The following is a 7,500-nucleotide window of genomic DNA, read 5'->3' as shown; positions in this document are numbered from 1 at the left end:
TGCGTTGCCTAAGTCACGCTTTGCCCTTGCGATCTTGCTCCGCAAGGATCAGCCACTTTGTAACCTCTCGCAGGTCCCGAAGGACCTGTAAAAGAGAAAGAAAGTTAGATCGAAAGAACGAGCAACGGACAAGTCCCGAAGTCTCGCGAAAAGGGAAGCTTTACAAGCAAATCGTCGAACACCTTGTGTGCACAAGAGAAAAGAGGGAGAGGGAGAAAAACAAGGCTTTCAAGGATGAACGAACAGCTGCAAGCCCACAAACAGCCGCTCACCTGGTCCCGGACGCAACACCAAGTTCCCGTAAAGGTCACGTGCGAACTTGCGAAAGAGTGTTCAACGCCCGGTATATAACCGAAGCCCCATCCAGCCATGTGCCACCCGGGGGGTTCCTGGGGTCTGAGCTGGCTGACATTTTGGTGAGCGGAGGCAGCACTCCGCTCACCTCCCGCGGCACGCGAAAACGGAGCCGTTTTGGGCTGTTTTGGGGCTGTTTTGCTCGGTTTGGTGAACGGTCGCTTTGCAACGCTGCAGCTTGTTCGAACTTACATATTTACAAGCAAAATGACCCAAAACCATAAGAAAACATGCTGTCAAGCAGCTGTACATGCGGGTGTGAGCGACGAACGGTTCGTTGAACGGAGTTGTTGCGGGTGCGCGACGACCGTTCGTGACATTCTCCCCCACTTAAACTGTCGACGCCCTCGTCGACGCTTGTTGGTAGTTGTTGATGACTTCTTCTTCATGTCGCAGGGCGTCTTCAGGCTCCCAACTGGCTTCAGTTCGGGGAAGCTTTCGCCACTTCACCAAGTACTCTGTCCGCTCCGCTCCGTTGGGTAGCTTTATCTTGCGATCCGCCAGAATGGTTTCCACTCGCTTCTCGTAGGAGGCTGTGATGGGAGGTAGCCGAGTTGGAATACTTCGAGAAGCATCTTGCGGATCCGAATGGTAGGCCTTCAGGTTGCTGGCGTGAAGAACGTTGTGAATTTTGAACCACGCCGGCAGCTGCAACTTGTAAGAAACATTGCCTACTCTGCTGATAATTGGGAAGGGCCCTTCATACTTACGCACCAATCCTTTGTGGACTCTTTTCCTGAAGAATTGGAGTGATGCTGGTTGGAGCTTTACCAACACCAAATCGCCAACTTTGAACTCTTGTGGTCGCCTTCCCAAGTCTGCCCACTTCTTCATCCGTTTTGCCGCCTTCTCCAAGTAAGCCCGCGCAATATCGGCATTTCGATGCCACTCCTTTGCGAAATGGTAGGCTGATGGACTACTCCCAGTATAACCAATTGCCATAGTGTGCGGAGTTGACGGTTGTTGTCCTGTGATAATTTCGAAGGGGCTCTTGTTGGATGCAGAGCTCCGCTGCAAGTTGTAGGAGAATTGGGCGATGTCCAACAGCTTCACCCAATCTCGTTGATTGGCACTCACGTAGTGCCGGAGATACTGCTCTAAGAGCGAATTTATTCTTTCAGTTTGACCATCCGTCTGGGGGTGGAGGCTTGTAGAGAAGTATAACTTTGACCCCAACAATTTGAATAGTTCGGTCCAGAATCGTCCCAGGAACCGAGCGTCTCGATCACTAACAATATTGTGTGGGACTCCCCAATACTTCACTACACCCTTCATCATCAGTCTGGCCGCCTCTTCAGCTGAACAGTGTAGGGGAGCAGCAATGAAAGTTGCATACTTTGAAAACCGATCGACCACCACAAGTATCGATCCAAGTCCCCCTACAGGCGGCAAGCTAGATATGAAGTCTAAGGAAATGCTCTCCCATGGCCTTTCTGGTACAGGCAACGGCTCCAAAAGTCCCACCGGCTTCCGTTGCTCCACCTTGTCTTGTTGGCAAGTAAGGCATGTTCGAACATACTCCTCCACATCAATCCCCATCTTTGGCCAGTAGAAGGCCCTCTCCACGAGAGCCAATGTTCTGTGAATGCCGGGATGTCCAGCCCAAAGGGAATCGTGACACTCTTTCAAGAGTTCACGCCTCAAATTGTCCACTCGGGGAACATAAACTCTATTCCCTTTTGTGTAAACAAGTCCCTCCTGGACCCAAAATCGTCGTGCCTTGCCTTCTTTGATGAGTTGCATCAGGATAACTGCCTGGGGATCACTATACAGTCCATCTCTGATTCGAGAAAGGAAGTTGGAATGTAACTGACTTGTTTGGCCTCTGCCCTCCAGTTGTGCAGCATTCACGCACTCCACCTTTCGACTCAGCGCATCGGCCACGACATTCGCCTTCCCGGGCTTGTATTCCATTGCCATATCAAATTCAGCCAGGAAGTCCTGCCACCGTGCTTGCTTTGGGGAGAGCTTCTTCTGAGTTTGGAAATAACTCAGGGCGATGTTGTCTGTCCTCAGCACAAATCGCGACCCGAGGAGGTAGTGTCGCCAAACTCGTAGGCAGTGGATCACCGCTGTCATCTCCTTCTCATGCACTGGATACCGCCTCTCGGTCTCGTTGAGTTTGCGGCTCTCGTAGGCCACCGGATGACCTTCTTGCATGAGTACTCCACCAATAGCAAAGTCCGAAGCATCGGTATGGACTTCAAAGGGCTCTCCATAGTTTGGCAATTTGAGCACTGGTTCCTCCAGAACAGCAGCCTTCAGATCTTGGAATGCTATCTCACATTTGTCAGACCACTTCCAAGGCTGCTCCTTCTTCAGCAACTCCGTCAGTGGGGTTGCCCGCTTCGAATATCCTGAAATGAAGCGTCGATAGTAGTTGACGAATCCAAGGAAGGATCTCAACTCTGGCACCTTCTTTGGAGTTCGCCATTCCGCAACTGCTTGCACCTTCGACTTGTCCATCCGAATGGAGCCATCACCGATTCGATGCCCTAAGAATAGGATCTCAGTTTGAGCAAAGTAGCATTTCTCCCTTTTTACGAACAAAGTGTTCTCCCTGAGAACCTTGAAAATCGTCCGAAGGTGCTTGACGTGCTCCTCGAGCGTTTGGCTGTAGACGACGATATCGTCCAAGTAGACGACCACGAACTTATCCAAATACTCCTTGAATAGTTGGTTCATGAGAGTACAGAATGTGGCCGGAGTGTTGGTTAAGCCGAAAGGCATCACCAAGAACTCAAACGCTCCATACCTGGTCACACAGGTAGTCTTCGCTTCGTCGCCTTCAGCAATGCGCACCTGCCAATACCCCGACCGAAGGTCGAGTTTTGAGAAATACTTGGCCTTGCCCAGTTGGTCGAACAAGTCCGCGATGAGCGGGATGGGATACTTGTTCTTCACCGTTACTTTGTTGAGGGCTCGATAGTCGACGCATAATCGGAGGCTCCCATCTTGTTTCTTCTGGAAGAGAACTGGAGCTCCGAAAGGTGCTTTTGAGCTACGGATGAGACCACCGCTTAGCAGTTCACCTAACTGCTTCCTGAGTTCGGCCAACTCTGGTGGAGGCATGCGGTAGGGTGGTCTTGCTGGAGGCTTCACTCCTGGCTCCAGCTCGATACTGTGATCCACGCCTCTGCGTGGAGGGAGAGTCTTCGGCAACTCGGGTGGCATAACATCTTTGAACTCTTTTAGGACATTCGCCACCACGGCAGGTTCTTGAATGGCCTCCTCGTTGAGTGGCTCTAGCTTCATAGCAGCCACGAATGTCAACTCGCCTTTTCGCACCCCTTTCTTCAATTGTAATGCCGAGATGTGTTGGGGCTCCTTGGTTCCTCTCCGAGAGACGGGAACCACGCAGGGATCATCGCCTCCCATCATACATAGGGAATTCAAGAATGGCATCGGCACCAACTTCGCCGCGTGCATAAACTCCATTCCAAGAATCACTTGGAAGTCGTCTAGTGGCACGGCCATCATGTTGGTGTTTCCGCTCCAAGTCCCGATTCTGATGGGAACTCCCTTCGCCAACCCGGAGATTCGCCTGGCCTCCGAGTTCACTGCTTTCATTCGGCTTGGGCTCTTCTCCAAGGTCAACCCAAGTCGCTGTGCTTCACGATCGGCTATGAAGTTGTGGGTAGCGCCCGTGTCCACCATTGCACGGGTTGTTTGGCCATTCAGCTTAATGTCCACATACATTAGCTCGCTGCTTCCTGCTTTTTGTGCCTTCGTCTTCATGTTCTCCCCCACTTGACCCCGCATAGCGTTCAATAGACGCATTGCTCCCATTCGGGGTCCTTGCGACTCCTCATCGTCGCTGCTAGATTCTGAACTGCTCAAACTAAGAGCAACAGCTTTGCCCTTGTCCGATCGGGGAGGGTGGATGGAAGCTGTCAAAGCGTTGAGTGCCTGCTTCTGTGGGCACTCCCTTACCATGTGCGGTCCTCCGCACAAGAAGCATCCTCCAGGTTTTGAGGCCTTGCCTTTCGGGTTCGGCCCTTTGTGGGAGCTCTTCTTCTTTTGTTCGCCCCCGAGCTCCTTCCCTCGAGAATGTTTTGGGGGGCGATTGCTTGAAGATTGTTTCCTTCTCGCTGGGTCTTCAGAGGAAACGAAGTCGGTGAGCCTTTCTGCAGCTGCAATTGCCCCGACCACGTCGGTAACATTCCTTCGATTCAGCTCCTGCTGAGCCCATGGTTTCAAACCATCAAGGAAGCTGAACAACTTGTCCTTCTCGGACATGTCCTGTATGTCCAGCATCAGTGCAGAAAACTGCTTTACATAGTCTCGGATGGTGGTACTTTGGCGGAGTTGTCTCAACTTCCTTTTTGCGACGAACTCTGTGTTCTCCGGTAGGAACTGAGTTCTCAACTCCCGCTTCAAGTCTTCCCATGTGTCGACTCGACACCGACCTTGTTGGATCTCCTCCCAACGAGTTCGCCACCAAAGTTTCGCATCTCCGTTCAGATACATTGTTGCTATTGAAACTTTGGTATCTTCAGAATCGGGCCTCGTAGCTCGGAAGTATTGCTCCATGTCGAACAGAAAGTTCTCGAGCTCCTTGGCATCTCTGGCCCCTCCGTATCCATGGGGCTCAGGTGCCCTCAAGTTTTGTGGCGGTGCAACGCGGGTGTTGCCTCCTCCCGCATTTAGCGTTCTTGTGAGCATAGCCACCTTCGCCGTGAGTTCCGCCACAACATCTTGTAAGTGCTGCACGGAGTCCTTGGTGTCATCGGACAGTCGGTCGACTAGGGCCTCGACCTTGTCGATCCTGGACTCCGCTTCCTCTTGCGAGCTCTCTACCCCAACAAGTCTTTGTTGGCCATGGTAGAGTTCCTCCATGCTCGCTTCCAGAACATCTAGGCGGGTTTCCGCCGTCGTGAGTCTCTCCTTATGACTCTTTTTTCCCGTTAGCGCACCAGATTGCGCTTCCTCCGCTCGCGGAGAGTTGCCAACTTCTCGCTCATCCTGTTCGCTGCCGCGATCCTCGTGAGCGGCTCCAACAGCATGAGAGCGAGTGTGCACATGCAGCCCACCTACGGCTGCTTGGGGCAAGGTTCCGGCTTGCCCCGTCTTGCTTGATTCGCCACGATGCTTTGCCATGGCGAAGTTGCGAAGTTCGTTCGCTGTTCGATCGAAGAGCTTGCCCGCTCTGATACCACAATGTCACGACCTTAGCTGGAATTGCCTAAGGCGTGAGGCACCCTTGCGGCCAAAGACGCGAACTTAGCTTGCGTTGCCTAAGTCGCGGGTCACCCTCGTTGCAAAGACGCGAACTTAGCTTGCGTTGCCTAAGTCGCGCTTTGCCCTTGCGATCTTGCTCCGCAAGGATCAGCCACTTTGTAACCTCTCGCAGGTCCCGAAGGACCTGTAAAAGAGAAAGAAAGTTAGATCGAAAGAACGAGCAACGGACAAGTCCCGAAGTCTCGCGAAAAGGGAAGCTTTACAAGCAAATCATCGAACACCTTGTGTGCACAAGAGAAAAGAGGGAGAGGGAGAAAAACAAGGCTTTCAAGGATGAACGAACAGCTGCAAGCCCACAAACAGCCGCTCACCTGGTCCCGGACGCAACACCAAGTTCCCGTAAAGGTCACGTGCGAACTTGCGAAAGAGTGTTCAACGCCCGGTATATAACCGAAGCCCCATCCAGCCATGTGCCACCCGGGGGGTTCCTGGGGTCTGAGCTGGCTGACATTTTGGTGAGCGGAGGCAGCACTCCGCTCACCTCCCGCGGCACGCGAAAACGGAGCCGTTTTGGACTGTTTTGGGGCTGTTTTGCTCGGTTTGGTGAACGGTCGCTTTGCAACGCTGCAGCTTGTTCGAACTTACATATTTACAAGCAAAATGACCCAAAACCATAAGAAAACATGCTGTCAAGCAGCTGTACATGCGGGTGTGAGCGACGAACGGTTCGTTGAACGGAGTTGTTGCGGGTGCGCGACGACCGTTCGTGACAGGGTGGCACAGGGCTGGATGGGGCTCTCGTATAGCAGGGACGGTGCTGCCTCTCGCTTCGCTCGCTGTCCGCCGCTCACCGCTCGCTCGCGCAGCCAAAAATGGCCAGTTTTGGCCCGTTTTTGGGCCGTTTTGGCCAGTTTTTGGCCTGTTCTTGCGTTGCGCGGTGACCGTCGTGAGCGGAGAAAAATGTCAGCCATCTCAGCACCCTGGAACCCCCCGGGTGGCACAGGGCTGGATGGGGCTTTCGTATAGCAGGGATGGTGCTGCTTCTCACTTCGCTCGCTGTCCGCCGCTCGCCGCTCGCTCGCGCAGCCAAAAATGGCCAGTTTTGGCCCGTTTTTGGGCCGTTTTGGCCAGTTTTTGGCCTGTTCTTGCGTTGCGCGGTGACCATCGTGAGCGGAGAAAAATGTCAGCCATCTCAGCACCCTGGAACCCCCCGGATGGCACAGGGCTGGATGGGGCTTTCGTATAGCAGGGACGGTGCTGCCTCTCGCTTCGCTCGCTGTCCGTCGCTCGCCGCTCGCTTGCGCAGCCAAAAATGGCCAGTTTTGGCCTGTTTTTGGGCTGTTTTGGCCAGTTTTTGGCCTGTTCTTGCGTTGCGCGGTGACCGTCGTGAGCGGAGAAAAATGTCAGCCATCTCAGCACCCTGGAACCCCCCGGGTGGCACAGGGCTGGATGGGGCTTTCGTATAGCAGGGATGGTGCTGCTTCTCACTTCGCTCGCTGTCCGCCGCTCGCCGCTCGCTCGCGCAGCCAAAAATGGCCAGTTTTGGCCCGTTTTTGGGCCGTTTTGGCCAGTTTTTGGCCTGTTCTTGCGTTGCGCGGTGACCATCGTGAGCGGAGAAAAATGTCAGCCATCTCAGCACCCTGGAACCCCCCGGATGGCACAGGGCTGGATGGGGCTTTCGTATAGCAGGGACGGTGCTGCCTCTCGCTTCGCTCGCTGTCCGTCGCTCGCCGCTCGCTTGCGCAGCCAAAAATGGCCAGTTTTGGCCTGTTTTTGGGCTGTTTTGGCCCGTTTTTGGGCTTTTCTTGCGTGGTGCGGTGATCGTCGTGAGCGGAGCAAAATGTCAGCCATCTCAGCACCCTGGAACCCCCCGGGTGGCACAGGGCTGGATGGGGCTCTCGTATAGCAGGGACGGTGCTGCCTCTCGCTTCGCTTGCTGTCCGTCGCTCGCCGCTCGCTCGTGCA

This window comes from Musa acuminata, unplaced genomic scaffold (assembly GCF_036884655.1).
Source record: "Musa acuminata AAA Group cultivar baxijiao unplaced genomic scaffold, Cavendish_Baxijiao_AAA HiC_scaffold_1138, whole genome shotgun sequence".
NCBI classification, from domain to species: domain Eukaryota; kingdom Viridiplantae; phylum Streptophyta; class Magnoliopsida; order Zingiberales; family Musaceae; genus Musa; species Musa acuminata.
This window is presented reverse-complemented; position numbering follows the sequence as displayed.